The sequence below is a fragment of the Vipera berus genome (assembly GCF_964194415.1).
Source record: "Vipera berus genome assembly, chromosome: 2".
In the NCBI taxonomy this organism is placed as follows: Eukaryota; Metazoa; Chordata; class Lepidosauria; order Squamata; family Viperidae; genus Vipera; species Vipera berus.
In genome coordinates this window covers 210,270,821-210,288,960 of record NC_138203.1, presented here as the reverse complement: position 1 = coordinate 210,288,960, position 18,140 = coordinate 210,270,821, and the positions used below count along the sequence as shown (strand labels likewise).

Genomic DNA, 18,140 nt, shown 5'->3' with positions numbered 1-18,140 from the left:
TCCACTACTTATTCAAATGCTAAATGAAACTTTTTAGTCCCATATTTATTCTGAATATATTCAATCCATCTTCTCCATTCCACAATATATCTCTGTTGTCTTGCTGCCGTAATTAGATTCAACATCAACTTAGTGTCTATAACAGTAGTATCTGTAATAATACCCAATAAAAACAATCGCGGAGAAAACTTTATCCTTTTCTTAAATATCTTTTGCATATTCCACCAAATTTTAATCCAAAAAAGCTTTAACCTTTTTACAAGTCCACCATATATGAAAATACGTTGCATCCTCACAACCACACCTCCAACATTTGGGCTGGCAGTTCGGATACATACTTGCTAATTTTTTAGGGTCTAAGTGCCACCTATAAAACATTTTATAAAAATTCTCTCTTAAATTTTGGGCCTGTGTAAATTTTACATTTCTAACCCAAATCTTTTCCCAAGTATCCATTGTTATAACTTCTTGAAAATTCTGGGCCCACTTTATCATACAATCTTTAACAAGTTCCGTTTCTGAATCAATTTCTATCAATGCATTATATATCCTTTTTATATGTGCTTGACCTTGATCTCTAATTTGTTTTACCAAATTTTCATCAATCATCGAAAAACCAACTTTCTGGTCCTCTTTCCATCTTGCCTGTAGCTGCCCATACTGGAACCAAGTTTGTACAATCTTTTCTTCTTTTAAAATATTATATGGCTTTAATTGCCATACATTCCTTTCTAAACTTAAGATTTCCTTATATGTAGTCTCATCATGTTTAAATTCCACATTTATATTTTCTATTGCATGTTTAGGTATTGTCCAAATTGGTATCTTATAATTTAACTTATGTCTATACTTTTTCCAAACTCGCAACAGAGCATACCTTAATATATGTATCTTAAACACATTATCCACCTTCTTATCATACAATAAACATGCATGCCAACCAAATAACAAATCATAACCCTCAAGATTTAATAGTCTCCCTTGTGTTAAATTAAACCAGTCACTTATCGATGACAAAGCAGCAGGCTCATAATATAATTTAAAATTAGGCATTTTAAGACCACCTCTTTCACGCGTATCTTGCATTATCTTAAATTTAACTCGTGGCTTTTTCCCTGCCCAAACAAATTTATTAATACCTTTTTGCCATTCTTCCAAATTTAAATCCTTTTTAAGTATAGGTATCATTCGAAACAAAAATAAAAATTTTGGCAAAACATTCATTTTCACTGCTGCAATTCTTCCCAGTAAAGATAATTGTAGTTTTTTCCAACTATCTAGTTCTTTTTGTATTTTTCCCCATAACATTTCATAATTATTCTTATATAACTTCACATTTGAAGCTGACAGATAAACCCCCAAATATTTAATCTTTTTAACTATTTCAAATCCCGTTAGCTCTTCTAGAGCAGCCTTTTGTTCTATAGTCATATTCTTAGACAGTATTTTAGTTTTTTGTGTATTTATCTTAAATCCAGAAACTTTCCCATATAACATTATTATCTCCATCAATTCTACAACTGAGTAAACCGGTTGAGTTACTGTAATAACCAGGTCGTCCGCAAACGCCCTCAATCTATAATCCTGATCTCTTATTTGAATTCCCCTAATTTTATTTGAATCTCGTATTTTAATCAGTAATATTTCCAATGTTAAAACAAACAATAAGGGTGACAACGGACACCCCTGTCTTGTACCCTTTTCAATATTACATATTTCTGTCAAACTATTGTTTACTATTATACGAGCTGTTTGCTTCTGATATATTGCCCTAATAGGTTGTAAAAAATTTTCCCCAAATTCCATTTTCTCCAATACTTTCACCAAAAATTGCCAGTCCAATTGATCAAAGTCTTTTTCAGCATCCAAAAAGATCAGCGCTGCGGGGACCTGATTACACATGTGTATACTCTTTTAGACAACTTCAAAACACCGTTCCAATACTGATTCAGTTTAGTGGAATTCTTATCTCTGTGGAAATATCTCAGTTACAAAATCAGTTACTTTCAAGCTATGTGTGTAGAAATACTTTACTTGCTAAGTCTTGCTGACATTTTGAATGATTGCTGGGATTGACATAATTTCATCACTAAACCAATCAATCTTATTTTCTTTCTTTTCTGGTCAAATCTCTTGCAAAAATGAAAGGTAAAAGTAGAATGGTGAGTAAGACATTTGGGAAAATACTAATATTTCTCAAATCTATATGTATTCAGTTTTGAGTGAAAACTATTTTGGTCACATTATTTGTTGTTGTTGTTAGCTGCGAAGTCGTGTCCGACCCATCGCGACCCTATGGACAACATTCCTCCAGGCCTTCCTGTCCTCTACCATCTTCTGGAGTCCATTTAAGCTCACGCCTACTGCTTCAGTGACTCCATCCAGCCACCTCATTCTCTGTCGTCCCCTTCTTCTATTGCCCTCGATCTTTCCCAGCATTAGGCTCTTCTCCAGTGAGTCCTTCCTTCTCATTAGGTGGCCAAAGTACTTGAGTTTTAGCTTCAGGATCTGGCCTTCTAAAGAGCAGTCAGGATTGATCTCCTCTAGGACTGACCGGTTTGATCGCCTTGCGGTCCAAGGGACTCGCAGGAGTCTTCTCCAGCACCACAGTTCAAAGGCCTCAATTCTTTGGCGCTCAGCCTTTCTTATGGTCCAACTTTCACTGCCATACGTTGCAACTGGGAAGACCATAGCCTTGACTATACGCACTTTTGTTGACAGGGTGATGTCTCTGCTTTATTAGTGTGCTGTCTAGATTTGCCATGGCTTTCCTCCCCAGGAGCAAGCGTCTTTTAATTTCTTGGCTACAGTCCCCATCTGCAGTAATCTTGGAGCCCAGGAAAATAAAATCTGTCACTACCTCCATTTCTTCCCCATCTATTTGCCAGGAATTGAGAGGGCCAGATGCCATGATCTTGGTTTTCTTAATGTTAAGTTTCAACCCAAGTTTTGCACTCTCCTTCTTCACCTGCAACAAGAGGCTCTTTAGTTCTTCTTCACTTTCTGCCATTAGAGTGGTATCATCTGCGTATCTTAGGTTGTTGATATTTCTTCCGGCAATCTTAATTCCAACTTTTGATTCATCTAGCCCTGCCTTTCTCATGATGTGCTCTGCATATAAGTTAAATAGGCAGGGCGACAGTATACAGCCTTGCCGGACTCCTTTCCCAATTTTGAACCAATCAGTGGTTCCGTGTCCAGTTCTCACTGTTGCTTCTTGACCCGCATATAGGTTTCTCAAGAGACAAATAAGATGGTCTGGTACTCCCATCTCTTTAAGAACTTGCCACAGTTTGTTATGATCCACACAATCAAAGGCTTTAGCATAGTCAATGAAGCAGAAGTAGATGTTTTTCTGGAACTCCCTAGCTTTCTCCATGATCCAGCGTATGTTGGCAATTTGATCTCTAGTTCCTCTGCCTCTTCGAAATCCTGCCTGCACTTCTGGTAGTTCTCGATCCACATACTGCTGAAGTCTAGCTTGTAGGATTTTAAGCATGACTTTACTAGCATGAGAAATGAGTGCAATGGTGCGATAGTTTGAACATTCTTTGGCACTGCCTTTCTTTGGAATTGGAATGTAAACTGATCTTTTCCAATCCTGTGGCCATTGTTGAGTTTTCCAAATTTGCTGGCAAATTGAGTGTAGCACTTTTACTGCATTGTCTTTTAAGATTTTGAATAGCTCAGCTGGAATACTGTCACTTCCACTAGCTTTGTTGTTGCTCAGCTTTTCTAAGGCCCACTTCACTTCACATTCTAGGATGTCTGGCTCGAGGTCAGTGACCACCTTATTGTGATTATCAGGGACGTTAAGGTCATTCTTGTATAGTTCTTCTGTGTAATTTTGCCACCTCTTCTTAATCTCTTCTGCCTCTGTTAGGTCCCTGCCATTTTGGTCCTTTATCATGCCCATTTTTGCATTAAACGTTCCCTTCATTTCTCCAATTTTCTTGAAAAGATCTCTGGTCCTCCCTATTCTATTATTTTCTTCTATTTCTTTGCACTGTTCATTTAAGAAGGCATTCTTATCTCTTCTAGCTATTCTCTGGAATTCTGCATTCAATTGGGTGTATCTTTCTTTTTCTCCCTTGCCTTTCGCTTCCCTCCTTTCCTCAGCTATTTGCAAAGCTTCCTCAGACAGCCATTTTGCTTTCTTGCATTTCTTTTTCTTTGGGATGGTTTTGGTTGCTACCTGTTGTACAATGTCGCGAACCTCTGTCCATAGTTCTTCAGGCACTCTGTCTATCAGATCTAATTCCTTAAATCTATTTGTCACCTCTACTGTATATTCAACAGGGATATGATTTAATTCATACCTGAGTGGCCTAGTGCTTTTCCCTACTTTCTTCAGTTTAAGCCTAAACTTTGCAAGGAGAAGCTCATGGTCTGACCCACAGTCAGCTCCTGGTCTTGTTTTTACTGACTGTATAGAGCTTCTCCATCTTTGGCTGCAGAGCATATAGTCAATCTGATTTCTGTGTTGACCATCTGGTGATGTCCATGTGTAGAGCCGTCTCTTGGGTTGTTGGAAAAGAGTGTTTGCTATGACCATTGTATTCTCTTGACAGAATTCTATCAGCCTGTGCCCTGCTTCATTTTGCACTCCAAGGCCAAACTTGCCTGTTATTCCAGTTATCTTTTGGCTTCCTACTTTAGCATTCCAATCCCCCATGATGATAAGAACATCATTTTTTGGTGTTAGTTCTATTAGGTGCTGTAGTGCTTCATAGAACTGGTCAATTTCATCCTCTTCAGCACTGGTGGTTGGGGCATAGACCTGGACTACTGTGATATTGAATGGTTTGCCTTGGATTCGAACTGAGATCATTCTGTCATTTTGAGGATTGTATCCCAGTATTGCTTTTCCTACTCTTTTATTGACTATGAAGGCTACTCCATTTCTTCTGAAGGATTCTTGCCCACAGTAGTATACCTGATGGTCATCTGAATTAAATTCACCCATTCCTGTCCATTTTAGTTCGCTGATACCTAAGATGTCAATGTTCAGTCTTGTCATCTCTTTTTTGACCACGTCCAGTTTTCCTTGATTCATGGATCTTACATTCCAGGTTCCTATGGAGAAAAAATCTTTACAGCATCGGACTTTCCTTTCACCACCAGACATATCCACAGCTGAGCGTCCTTTCGGCTTTGGCCCAGTCGCTTCATTCTTTCTGGCGCTACTAGTACTAGCCCTCTGCTCTTCCCCAGTAGCATATTGGACACCTTCCGACCTGAGGGGCTCATCTTCCAGCGTCATATCGTTTTGCCTTTTGGTACTGTCCATAGGGTTTTCATGGCAAAGATACTGGAGTGGTTTGCCATTTCCTTCTCCAGTGGATCACGTTTTGTCAGAACTCTGCTATGACCTGTCCGTCTTGGGTGGCCCTGCACGGCATAGCTCATAGCTTCATTGAATTACGCAAGCCCCTTCGCCACGACAAGGCAGTAATCCATGAAGGGGGGTCACATTATAGAAAGCAAATAAAGTGTGATTTTAGGTGTCATGAAGGAACATGACAATTGTAACTGAAGTTATGATTATGAATGATAATACGGTATATATTATCCCAGAAGAAGCATTTGCTGGATTGTTTTTTTCCTTGGATGCTAAAATAATTTAGACAATTTTTTAGTATAATGCACTTGATAAGTTCTTGGTCGACATATTGTGCTCCATCATAAATTCTACACTAAATTATATGCAATGAGATTATAGGATGTAATAGCCATTTGAGAAGTAAGTTGGTCAAATAAAGACAACCTGCCTGACACCCAGGCCTGTCAAAACTGGCCGGAATAATCAGGATTTAAGAATGAAGTTACTCTGAGCAACTGTATACATACCGCCCAGTCATTCTATGTGGGGTGTATAAGCCTGGTGCTGGCTGGAACCAGTTTTTCTTCTTTCCCAGATCATAAAAGGGGAGGAGGAATCTCTGCAGTAGGAGCTACATTTCTCTTAGTCAAGTCTGCATTGAAGGGCTTGCTTCCCTTTCCACTTCCCCAGGTGAGAGGGCTTTCTTGTATAACTCTACCTTTATGTCTTTTCTGTGAATGACTTGTTCTGCCCCAGCTGGCATTATAGAAGGGGCCTTAGGAGGCTGTGTCTTGACTAAGACCGGGTGCCGCATGAATCAGATTGAAGATATTTTGCTGTGATGTTTAATCAGCTTTCAGGAGAGCAAGCAATTATTTAAGTAAGCAAGCCCATAGGAGAAATTAACGTTAGGGCTTGCCGAATTTTATTTGGTGCGTGAATGGTGGTTGTGAACTCATGCAGTTTATAAATCTGTAGTAGCTCTCTCTGTGTTTATTTGCCCTGCAATTAAGGAAGATGAATGAGAAACCAAACTCTTTCCATTAAGGTCTCACACGTAGAGAAACCTATTTATCATATTTGAAATTTCTGCCTAAAGAACCTAAGCATAGAGAATCTCTACAGATTGTCTGTATTGTTTGCTACGGGCTGAAGACGGATGAGCCAAATGGAAACTGGTGAAACCAGATTCTTAAATAGATGTTTGGAAATCTGATAGTTTATTTATCTAGTCTTCTAATGACAAAAAAGAACTCAATAACCATTTTTATTCCTTTTATCCTAGGAATCTTGCAGTCCTGCTTAGAAACAACTTAATTTGTACTGATCTGATCTAAGAAACATAGTGTGAAGCATTGACAAATTAATTATATATTTTGTAATAACTGTATTGACACTGAACAATGTCTTCAATCTTAAAAGGTAGGTTCCTTTTTTTTCATTTAGAAAAAGGAAAGAAAACAAATCACCGTAGGTATCTGTGTCATATAAGATGTAAATAAATATCTCCTTAGCATTGATACTGAATTTATTTTGTTTTGTCTTGCCTTGCATTCTGTATAGCTATGCATATCTACTATATGACATTCTGAAAATACACCGTTGTTAGTGTTTCTAAAGAATAAAAATAGCATTATTCAGTGTTCAGATTTGAATTCCTCAATTCCTTCCTATCTCACTTGGAACTATTTCTTTATCACATAATCTTGGGAGTCCCACATAGTTTTGACTTGGAACTCATCTCCTATTTTCCTGTCTTTTTCAGAAGGTAATTCTTTTCTTCATTTTAGTTTTGGGTTCCATTTTGTTCCAGCTCTGTTTTTCTACTGACAATCTAATTTCAACATTCTTCCCAAATCATTCGTGAAAGACACTAGTTTGAATAGAAACGTAGTCCCTTCATCAGAATGCTGTAATTTCTTTGCAGATAAAAAAATTAATCATTACACTGAGCTTCAGCAATTAACAGATAATAGAGTAATAGTAGTAAAGGTTAAGTAGTAGTCACCTTAGTTTTGAGTCACTGACCTTATTGTCCAGTGATTCATAAGCTTCCTATGTTTTTTTCCATCACTGCATCCATTTTTTTTCTTTCCCAAGGAAGGATTGTAGAAATTTCAAGGATGAAATAAGGTTGTCTTTTATGTGTCTAGAAAGTCTCATAAATATATAAAGGAATACATTGCCGCACCTTTTTGAGGCCCTGTTCTTTTCTTTTTTTAATTTAATTTTTGTTGCTATCATATCTCAGAATACACAGACTTGTAAGCACTGGAATTGGTTCTTAGAGAAAGTGAGGTGTAACCTATTCCATATGAAATAACCTTACCCTCAGTATAAAAAGTAATGAGATTCACAAACCCAACCCACCAATCGACCAACAAAAGGTGCTAGAGATGAAGATATGGTTACATTTGACTTTATGACACCTTTGGTAATTTACTTCTTACAAACGGGTTAACTGCTGTTCTACTAGTTTCTTTTTGCTTCTAGTCCAGGTCCTTGCGGGAAAACAAAACAAAGAATGGAATTTGTCCCTGTTAACAATTTAGTTTTATATTATTTATTCATTTCACTTAGAAGCCACTCCATGAATGCTAAATGTCTCACAAGTTTAATATAATAGGATTAAAAACCTAAACCAACTAATACAACAATAACCAATCAATCTGATGAGCCACCATGGTTAGGGGGCCTTTGCATATATTTGTCTTTGCACCAATTTTGTCCTTTCCTTTCTGGGCTGTGAAGCCTTGATCATAGTAACCCTGCACTGTAACACTTGTCATTTGGCTTATTGCCATGTACTTATCTGGGGCTGCCCCTGAATTTACAGTTGGTTCTCAATGCAGCAGTTGGCTATCTCTCAATTTGCTCAAATTATACATTGGTTACCCTGCACTGGTTCCCAGTTATTTTCTGGGTGCAATTCAAGGTGCTGGTTATTATGTTTAAAGCTCTATATGGCATGGGACCAGGATATATCTGGGACCACCTCTCCCTAGAAGATCTGTCCATCCCAGCTGAATGGATAGGTTGGACTTGGTCCAGGTCCCTTCCCTTAAACATTGCCATTTTGTGGGTCCTCAGAAGTTGTGCCTTTTCTGTTGCAGCCCCTGCCCTGTAGAACACCCTCCTCACTGCGATTTGAAAGCTCCTTATTTTTCCATCTTTTTGGAGAACACTTAAGACCTGGCACTTGCCTCAGGTATTGGGCAAGGTTGGGGTGGGATAAGAATACAGGTGTATCAGGGAAGTGTGGTTATGGTGCCAGGTGTTTCAGTTTTAGTTTTATTGCTATTGGTTGTGTACTGTTTATATTGTTTTAATTGTTTTAGCGGTTATAAGCCACTCAAGAGTTGTTTCAACATGAGAGGCTATACACATATTTCAAATACTTAAATCAATTTGCAGTAGGGTAATCTACACGCCTATGGAATGCCTTTCTGTAGAGTCATGTTATTATGCTCTCTGCTCTCTTTCTTGGAGGGAGGCCATTGAATATCGAGGAAGTAAATAATTCCAATGAGAAGGATCAAGGGTCCATAAAGGTGGCCTTTCTTTAGTACTGGGACCTTCAGCAAGCCCTCTTTCTTACCAGTTGAGCATATTCTACTCAGGACAAGTGGTAACAGAGATATTCAGATCCTGACCCATAAAGCCATAGACTGCTTTCATGCTAAATATAGCTTAGCCAAGATTGGCCAAGTTCTTGCTTGCTCCTGTTGCATGATTAAGTAGGGTTACCTAACTTTAGCCTTTGGAATAGGACTCATTATAGAAGATAAGGACTTTTGAGATAATTTCAGCTACATAGTTAATGGTACTGAACACCTTTCATGCAACAGTTTCAGGGCTGTGTCTTTGTTAGGTAGAATGACATAATACTCTCGGAATGGTGGGGAAACAGAATAGTGTTGAAAGAAGGAATGGCTTATGCCATATGCTCCACCCAGACTAGTCTCCATTGTAGTGTAAATTTCCCTTTTGTAGGTCAATGGAAATAGGGACTGTGGCCCTTTAAACAATATATCCGTATATGCTATAAAGCTATTCTAATCCATGAGATCGTATTGCATATGAAGAAAGTATTCTCGTGCAACAAAATAATGATTTTGTGCAACTCTCTAATGCTGGGCCTAACTGGAAATCTTAGATAAAAGGGTAGTCTTGTTTTCATTTCAATTGCCACTAATCTGTTTTCCACAAGCAATAGTTAAAAAAAATCTACCAAATCAGTCATCCTTGTTGCTCTTCTGTCCTCAAAGCTTTCCCTTGAGCTCTACCCTTCCTATGAAGCTTGAGTAGCTATTCAGCACTGCAACCCATAATATGCAGGAAAATGCTGGCTGGCCTTGAAAAAGCCTTTCAAAATGTCCTTGTTAGGAAATCAAGGCATATGATGTATTATTCCCTTGGTTCTCTACTTTTCTGACCTGTGAATGTCCCAGCTGATTTCCCTACATTCTGAAATCTCATTGCCTTCCTTAGCATTTGGGAGAGACGACAAAGACAAGAAGGATGAAAAGAATAAAGGAAAAGAACACAAAGACCATAAAGATGGAGACAAAAAGGACAAGAAAAAGAAAAAAGAGAAAAAGGAGAAAAAGGTAAGATGAGAAGGGAGGAATAGAAATGGCTTCAGGTTAAAAAAATGTCCCTGCCTTCCATCATTTTTTGAAGGTGACCCTATAATGCACAAGCTTTTCTGCAGACCCAATTCAGCTCTCTATCGCCTTTCATTGTAATGGGGTATATACATTAAGGTCCTGGACTAAGAATGGAAATACAAATTCAGATTTTGTATTTTGTATTGTTCAGATTCACTCTCCATTATGGAAACTCTCTAGTTACAGGTACAAAAATTTATTCAGTTTATAATTTATACCGTTTATAGTTACAATGTCATTGAAAAACGTGGCTGATGACTGTTTTTCACACTAATGATCATTGGAACATCCCCAAGGTCACATGATAAAAATTTGGATGTTTGGCAACTGGCATTTATTTATGATGGTTGGAATGTCTTGGAGACACGTGATCACCTTTTGCGACCTTCTAACAACCAAATTCAAAGGGAAGCCAGGTTCGCTTAATAACCATGTTACTAACTTAACAACTCTATAGTGATTCACTTAAAAACTGTGGCAGGCAAGGTCGTAAAATGGGACAAAATTCACTCAATGACTGCCTTGCTTAGCAGTGAAAACGTTGGGCTCAGTTGTTGTTGTAGGTTGAGGACTACTTTTTGATCTAGCCATCAACTCTGAGCTCAGCCTACATCATTTCTCTCTTAAAGGAAAGACTGAAGGAAGGAATGTTGCCATGGTGATATACCGTAAATCAAACAAAATAAATTACCCTGCATGTCTTAAAACTACAATACTGATAGTTTTCACAGAATTCTTAAGGACTGGAAGGGATTTTATGGGATCGCGAGCAATGCTTAAATCCATATTTAAATGAATGTGAGTTTTGTTAAATCATAATTACACTCCTCAGCGTCCGCCAATTTCATATGATGAAGTGGAAGGCGGTATAAAAGCATACCATATTACCAATGCCATAGAGAAGTGGCAGGAAAATCTTTTGTCATTAATTCACTTTTTTGTTGTACGTTTTCCTCCTTTTTGGCTCTTAGCCATGTTAAATTATCAACCTGATGCAGTTTTATAGCTTTGGTTTAGTGAGCAGAACTGCCCATTTGTTCACAGGGATCAGGAGCAACAGAAAGGTAGAGTTGCATCATAAGTTAAAAATATTTATCTCGGTTCATAAAGCCGGATGAGTTAATTTGGCAGTGCTGCAGAGAACAGCTGGGTTAAACTGAATGGAAGAAGAAGTAAAAGCAATACTGTTGTTATGTCTATCTAGCCAAGCAAGAAGGTAATGCTGACGATGTCTTCCAAAAGAAAATGTTCAGAGAGACATGAAGTTAGTAATGCTGGGGAACTTTAATTGCTCTGGCATCTTTTGGAAAACAAACCCTGCTAAGCATGGTATTTCCACTCAAGTTTCCCTTTTGTCTTCTCCCTGACAGAGTAAAAGATGAAAAAGTGAATAAACTGTCCTTGTTTTGATCTAATCAATAGAAAATAATTAGTTGGGTAGTGAAAGTAGGAGGAACATTGGAGGAAAGCACCCGTGTGATGCTGTAGTTGTTGTTGTTGTTGTTGTTAGCTGCGAAGTCGTGTCCGACCCATCGTGACCCTATGGACAACATTCCTCCAGGCCTTCCTGTCCTCTACTATCTTCTGGAGTCCATCTAAGCTCACGCCTACTGCTTCAGTGACTCCATCCAGCCACCTCATTCTCTGTCGTCCCCTTCTTCTATTGCCCTCGATCTTTCCCAGCATTAGGCTCTTCTCCAGTGAGTCCTTCCTTCTCATTAGGTGGCCAAAGTATTTGAGTTTTAGCTTCAGGATCTGGCCTTCTAAAGAGCAGTCAGGATTGATCTCCTCTAGGACTGACCGGTTTGATCGCCTTGCAGTCCAAGGGACTCGCAGGAGTCTTCTCCAGCACCATAGTTCAAAGGCCTCAATTCTTTGGCGCTCAGCCTTTCTTATGGTCCAACTTTCACTGCCATACATTGCAACTGGGAAGACCATAGCCTTGACTATACGCACTTTTGTTGACAGGGTGATGTCTCTGCTTTTTAGTGTGCTGTCTAGATTTGCCATGGCTTTCCTCCCCAGGAGCAAGCGTCTTTTAATTTCTTGGCTACAGTCCCCATCTGCAGTGATCTTGGATCCCAGGAAAATAAAATCTGTCACTACCTCCATTTGTTCCCCATCTATTTGCCAGGAATTGAGAGGGCCGGATGCCATGATCTTGGTTTTCTTAATGTTAAGTTTCAACCCACGTTTTGCACTCTCCTTCTTCACCCGCAACAAGAGGCTCTTTAGTTCTTCTTCACTTTCTGGCATTAGAGTGGTATCATCTGCATATCTTAGGTTGTTGATATTTCTTCCGGCAATCTTAATTCCAACTTTTGATTCGTCTAGCCCTGCCTTTCTCATGTTGTGCTCTGCATATAAGTTAAATAGGCAGGGTGACAGTATACAGCCTTGCTGGACTCCTTTCCCAATTTTGAACCAATCAGTGGTTCTGTGTCATTCTCACTGTTGCTTCTTGGCCCACATATAGGTTTCTCAAGAGACAAATAAGATGGTCTGGTACTCCCATCTCTTTAAGAACTTGCCACAGTTTGTTATGATCCACACAATCAAAGGCTTTAGCATAGTCTATGAAGCAGAAGTAGATGTTTTTCTGGAACTCCCTAGCTTTCTCCATGATCCAGCGTATGTTGGCAATTTGATCTCTAGTTCCTCTGCCTCTTCGAAATCCTGCCTGTACTTCTGGTAGTTCTCGATCCACATACTGCTGAAGTCTAGCTTGTAGGATTTTAAGCATGACTTTACTAGCATGAGAAATGAGTGCAATGGTGTGATAGTTTGAACATTCTTTGGCACTGCCTTTCTTTGGAATTGGAATGTAAACTGATCTTTTCCAATCCTGTGGCCACTGTTGAGTTTTCCAAATTTGCTGGCAAATTGAGTGTAGCACTTTTACTGCACTGTCTTTTAAGATTTTGAATAGCTCAGCTGGAATACTGTCACCTCCACTAGCTTTGTTGTTGCTCAGCTTTTCTAAAGCCCACTTCACTTCACATTCTGGGATGTCTGGCTCGAGGTCAGTGACCACCTCATTGTGATTATCTGGGACGTTAAGCTCATTCTTGTATAGTTCTTCTGTGTAATTTTGCCACCTCTTCTTAATCTCTTCTGCCTCTGTTAGGTCCCTGCCATTTTGGTCCTTTATCATGCCCATTTTTGCATTAAACGTTCCCTTCATCTCTCCAATTTTCTTGAAAAGATCTCTGGTCCTCCCTATTCTATTGTTTTCTTCTATTTCTTTGCACTGTTCATTTAAGAAGGCATTCTTATTTCTTCTAGCTATTCTTTGGAATTCTGCATTCAATTGGGCATATCTATGTTTTTCTCCCTTGCCTTTCGCTTCCCTCCTTTCCTCAGCTATTTGCAAAGCTTCCTCAGACAGCCATTTTGCTTTCTTGCATTTCTTTTTCTTTGGGATGGTTTTGGTTGCTACCTGTTGTACAATGTCGCGAACCTCTGTCCATAGTTCTTCAGGCACTCTGTCTATCAGATCTAATTCCTTAAATCTATTTGTCACCTCTACTGTATATTCAACAGGGATATGATTTAATTCATACCTGAGTGGCCTAGTTCTTTTCCCTACTTTCTTCAGTTTAAGCCTAAACTTTGCAAGGAGAAGCTCATGGTCTGAGCCACAGTCAGCTCCTGGTCTTGTTTTTACCGACTGTATAGAGCTTCTCCATCTTTGGCTGCAGAGCATATAGTCAATCTGATTTCTGTGTTGACCGTCTGGTGATGTCCATGTGTAGAGCCGTCTCTTGGGTTGTTGGAAAAGAGTGTTTGCTATGACCATCGTATTCTCTTGACAAAATTCTATCAGCCTGTGCCCTGCTTCATTTTGTACTCCAAGGCCAAACTTGCCTGTTATTCCAGTTATCTTTTGGCTTCCTACTTTAGCATTCCAATCCCCCATGATGATAAGGACATCATTTTTTGGTGTTACTTCTATAAGGTGCTGTAGGGCTTCATAGAACCGGTCAATTTCATCCTCTTCAGCACTCGTGGTTGGGGCATAGACTTGGACTACTGTGATATTGAATGGTTTGCCTTGGATTCGAACTGAGATCATTCTGTCATTTTGAGGATTGTATCCCAGTATTGATTTTCCTACTCTTTTATTGACTATGAAGGCTACTCCATTTCTTCTGAGGGATTCTTGCCCGCAGTAGTATACCTGATGGTCATCTGAATTAAATTCACCCATTCCTGTCCATTTTAGTTCGCTGATACCTAAGATGTCGATGTTCAGTCTTGTCATCTCTTGTTTGACCACGTCCAGCTTTCCTTGATTCATGGATCTTACATTCCAGGTTCCTATGGAGAAAAAATCTTTACAGCATCGGACTTTCCTTTCACCACCAGACATATCCACAGCTGAGCGTCCTTTCGGCTTTGGCCCAGTCGCTTCATTCTTTCTGGCGCTACTAGTACTAGCCCTCTGCTCTTCCCCAGTAGCTGCTCTTCCCCAGATGCTGTAGTACTTAGTTTTAAAGGAAACTACAAGTGAAGTCCACGTAACATTGACTTCAGAAAAAGGGACTTGAATTAACTTAGATCAATTATAAATTGACCCCAAAGCAATGGAAACGGGCTGGGGGGGGGAAACCTAAGAATTAGTGAAAAAGCAGATATATTAAAAACAAGAAGTACTAATGAGGATAAAAAAATGGAAGATGGCAAACGAAGACAAGTGCAGGGTTCAGATCAAATGCCTAAGTATACCTCTCATGATAGTGCTTGCAGAAAAGATTTGGGAATTGCAGTTGAGTACAAACTGAATACGAGACCTGCAAAGAGAAGAAAATTCAATTTTTTGACTGCATCACACAAAGTATAAATTTCCATTCCAAGTAATCATTCTACTCTATTCTGTTTTAGAATAGAATACTTACTTTTTGTTGCCTTGGTTCTGGGCACTATACCTGTGGAAAGCAGAGAAAATGGAAAAAGATAAATGAAGGGTAACAAAGGTGATTGGGAGTAGAAATTAAGACTTGTGAAGAGAGATCGGATTTGGGTTTATGTAATCCTGAACTAAGGGAGATAAAATAGCATTCTTCAAATACTTGAAAAAAAGATATCATAGCAAAAGATCAAAACTTGCTCTCCCTCATTCCAGACTGTAGGAGACAGAATAATGAATTTCAGTTAGTGGAAGACAGTTTCTGGTTCAATCTTAGAGAAACCTTTCCTAACAGTAAGTATTCTGACAGGTGAACCAATTACCCAGAAAGATGATGGATACCTTTTCACTGGATGTTTTCAAGTAGACGTTTAGACAACCATTTGTCTGGAAAGCTAATATTTTGCATTCTTACATTGAGCAGGCAAAGTTGGGCTCAGTCTGAAGGACCTCTTCCAGCCCAGTAATTACATTCTACATCAGCCCCGTGGCAAGGTTTTATTGAAATCGTTCACTTAATCACTTAAGCCTTCAGAGCTTTCATGTTTGAGGCTTGGCAGCAAGTATTTTCTATAAGGAGTAAATATATGCAGATAAATATGTTCGAGAGCAATGCTCTCAATGCAGCGACTTTTCTCTGAGATGGTTTAATATCTCTTACTCAAGATTGTCCTGGGTGGTAAGGAGAAAGGACTGAAATGTGAAAATCGGTGACAAGTTTAAGATAAATGAAGATGATTAGAGATCTTGAGAAGAAAGTAACGGTGCTCTGAAACAGTAACGGTACTCTGAAACATCTGAAACATCAATGTCTTTTTAAAAAGTATATTTTCCATACATTTTCACGTTTAGATCAAGGCAGAGTTTCTCTTCTATTTTTCCTGATTGTCTTGGTGCTCCGTGACACTCAGGAAAATGCTTTGGGGGCTAAATATTAACCATGTTCTGAATTGTGGAGAAATAAAACTTCTGTGTTTTCAAAATATATTGAGGGAATCCACTGTGGGAATTTGAAGCAATGGAACGTGTGCACAGTGTGATAGTGGTGGTCAGGAATTTTTCCCTAATTGTCACACATCATTTTCCAGCAATGTGGAAGACTGCACTGGTAAGCAGATTTAATAACTATTGTGTGGATCAACCTGCCATATTCAATTCACATTAAGGCTTGGACATTATGGTGGAAGAAAATGAGTAAGACAAGATGCTCCCAATATTTGGTGATTAATATTCACTCAAGTAGTAGAACTTTCCTCTTCTTTCCATCTGCCTTCACCCATGCATGCCAAAAATATTTCCATAGGATCCTTTAACTTTCCAGATCAGGTTCTGGGAGGAAGAAAGTTCAACTGGCAAATGTCATTCCATTAACAGACAAGTAGGATTTGTCTCCTACTGTGATCTCTTTGGTGTGCATATTTGAGGGGATATAAACATAGTAGAGTAGGAGGAAAATTATATGAAAGACTGTCCAAACTTGTCAAAATGCAGAAGGTATCATGCAGAAAGCTTTTTAGAATAATGCATCTAAAATTACCGGTAGTTAATGAAGACCGATTCTTGGTAGGGGTGGAGAAGAAATGTGTGTTCATTCTAATCTGAAGCCTGACTTTTGTATTGAGTTTTCATGTACTATGATAATATGCCAAGCATTAACCTTGGGCATGACTCAGCACTGAGTTGTTTTAAATCTTTTATGAACAATTCAAGTTCAGTTGGCTCTTTCTTCCCTGTTAAGAATATGAGTCAGCCTGAACCCAGCCAGGTTAACTAAAGCAAAAAGTTAAATAAGAAGAGGCACTGGGCATGGAAGAATTTCCTTGGCAAAACATGGTTTAAGGAAGGAAGTCATTCAAAGGTTACGTTGTGAATGAGCTTTTAGAGTAGATTAAGAGTGAAATAGAAAGCTTGCTTTTTAAACATTCATCCTCTTAGACCATAGCATTTTATGGCATGGGGCATGCTAATACAGTATGTATTGGTGGTGTGGAGAAAAGATACTGGATGGCATGCTTCAGTTCCTTTCCTCCTCTGAAGGGGTGTAGCAACTTTGGTTCATTCATAACAAAGGCTCAGTGAGATGTATTCTTTAGTCACTGCATTTAACAACTCTATCAGATACCTTTCTATTTACTGTACATGAAATACATTGAAAAGGAAAGGATCCCACCCATTTAACAACTAAGTGATGATAAATTCTAGCATACAGGAGCTCCTTATGATAGCCCACATTATCATGCCATAAGGAAAGGCCCATAATTACACCTCTCCACATCCCTTTAAATTAGCTAATTACTATAGTAGTGTGAGCTGGCAAAAAGGGACATTGTGATTAGGCTTTCAATTTTGGCTGGGGAGTCCTGGATTAACTTGTATAACCAAACAGTGTCCGGTAGGTTTGCATGACATGCCCAACAGTGTAAATGGTCTGGGCAATTTCTGATTTTGCTTTTTTGCAGGAATCTAGTCACATGATTTGTGTGAACTAGGCCCTCACATGAAGTCATAATGTGATTTGTTTCTTTGGATACAACTTGTTTGATGTATATAGTCATTGCAGTTTGTTAACCCAGACTTAAAGTTTAGGTTCTATGTGAACCCAGACAATGAACCTAGATTAGTTCCTAAACTTGTTATGAAGGTAACGTTGGGTAACCCATGTCTATACTCAGTCTGGGATTCAAAATGTGAATAATGTCCAAGTATTATTTAATACAGAAGGATGCCACCCAGAGTCCATGAACCATTCTTGCTGTTCTTTAATAGCACATTGCTCCTCCCAAAGTGCCATTAAAGAATTTGAAGGGGTCTCACTGGAATTGCGTTGCTTTCTATAGCAAGAGATTGGGACAGCTGTATTCCAAGATCAATACCAAGAGCTTTGGGTTCTTGTTCAACAGTAATTTGAGACTTTAAACACAAATCAAGTAGTAAAAGAGATTCATTTAGGCAGTTTCAGTAATCAGCTCACACTTAGCATGCCATCTCACAACCAGGTTGGCCAAGCTTTAGTCTTGGGGAAAACAGATGTAGAACCTCAGATGTGTTCCAGCAAACTTCTTCACATCTTCACTGTATATTTTTATAACATTCTTGTTTCCTTTAGCACAGGATGCATTGTTTATGAGTTTTGTCTCTGGATGCATATTCTTTTCAGTGGACTCTGCCATTTTCAGAATTGGATGTTAAGCCTTTCCAGACACCTACACTCAGACCATCTCCCACTGTTCCTATCTTT

The 18,140-nt window shown here is 38.9% G+C and overlaps 1 protein-coding gene across 3 annotated transcripts in view; it reads left to right on the top strand.

Moving 5' to 3' along the window:
* The window catches only part of FAM114A2 (family with sequence similarity 114 member A2), a 46,978-nt gene that overhangs the window by 23,560 nt on the left and 5,278 nt on the right, over nt 1–18,140 (top strand). For 2 of the 3 annotated variants that reach the window (XM_081321922.1, XM_081321920.1), the window contains 3 exons: nt 5,919–6,013; nt 6,609–6,745; nt 9,815–9,933. The gene's annotated coding sequence lies outside the window, so the exon portion shown is untranslated. Of the gene's footprint in view, nt 1–5,918; nt 6,014–6,608; nt 6,746–7,008; nt 7,092–8,436; nt 8,532–9,814; nt 9,934–18,140 lie in introns of those variants that run through there. The other variant, XR_014025687.1, reaches the window with a different exon arrangement.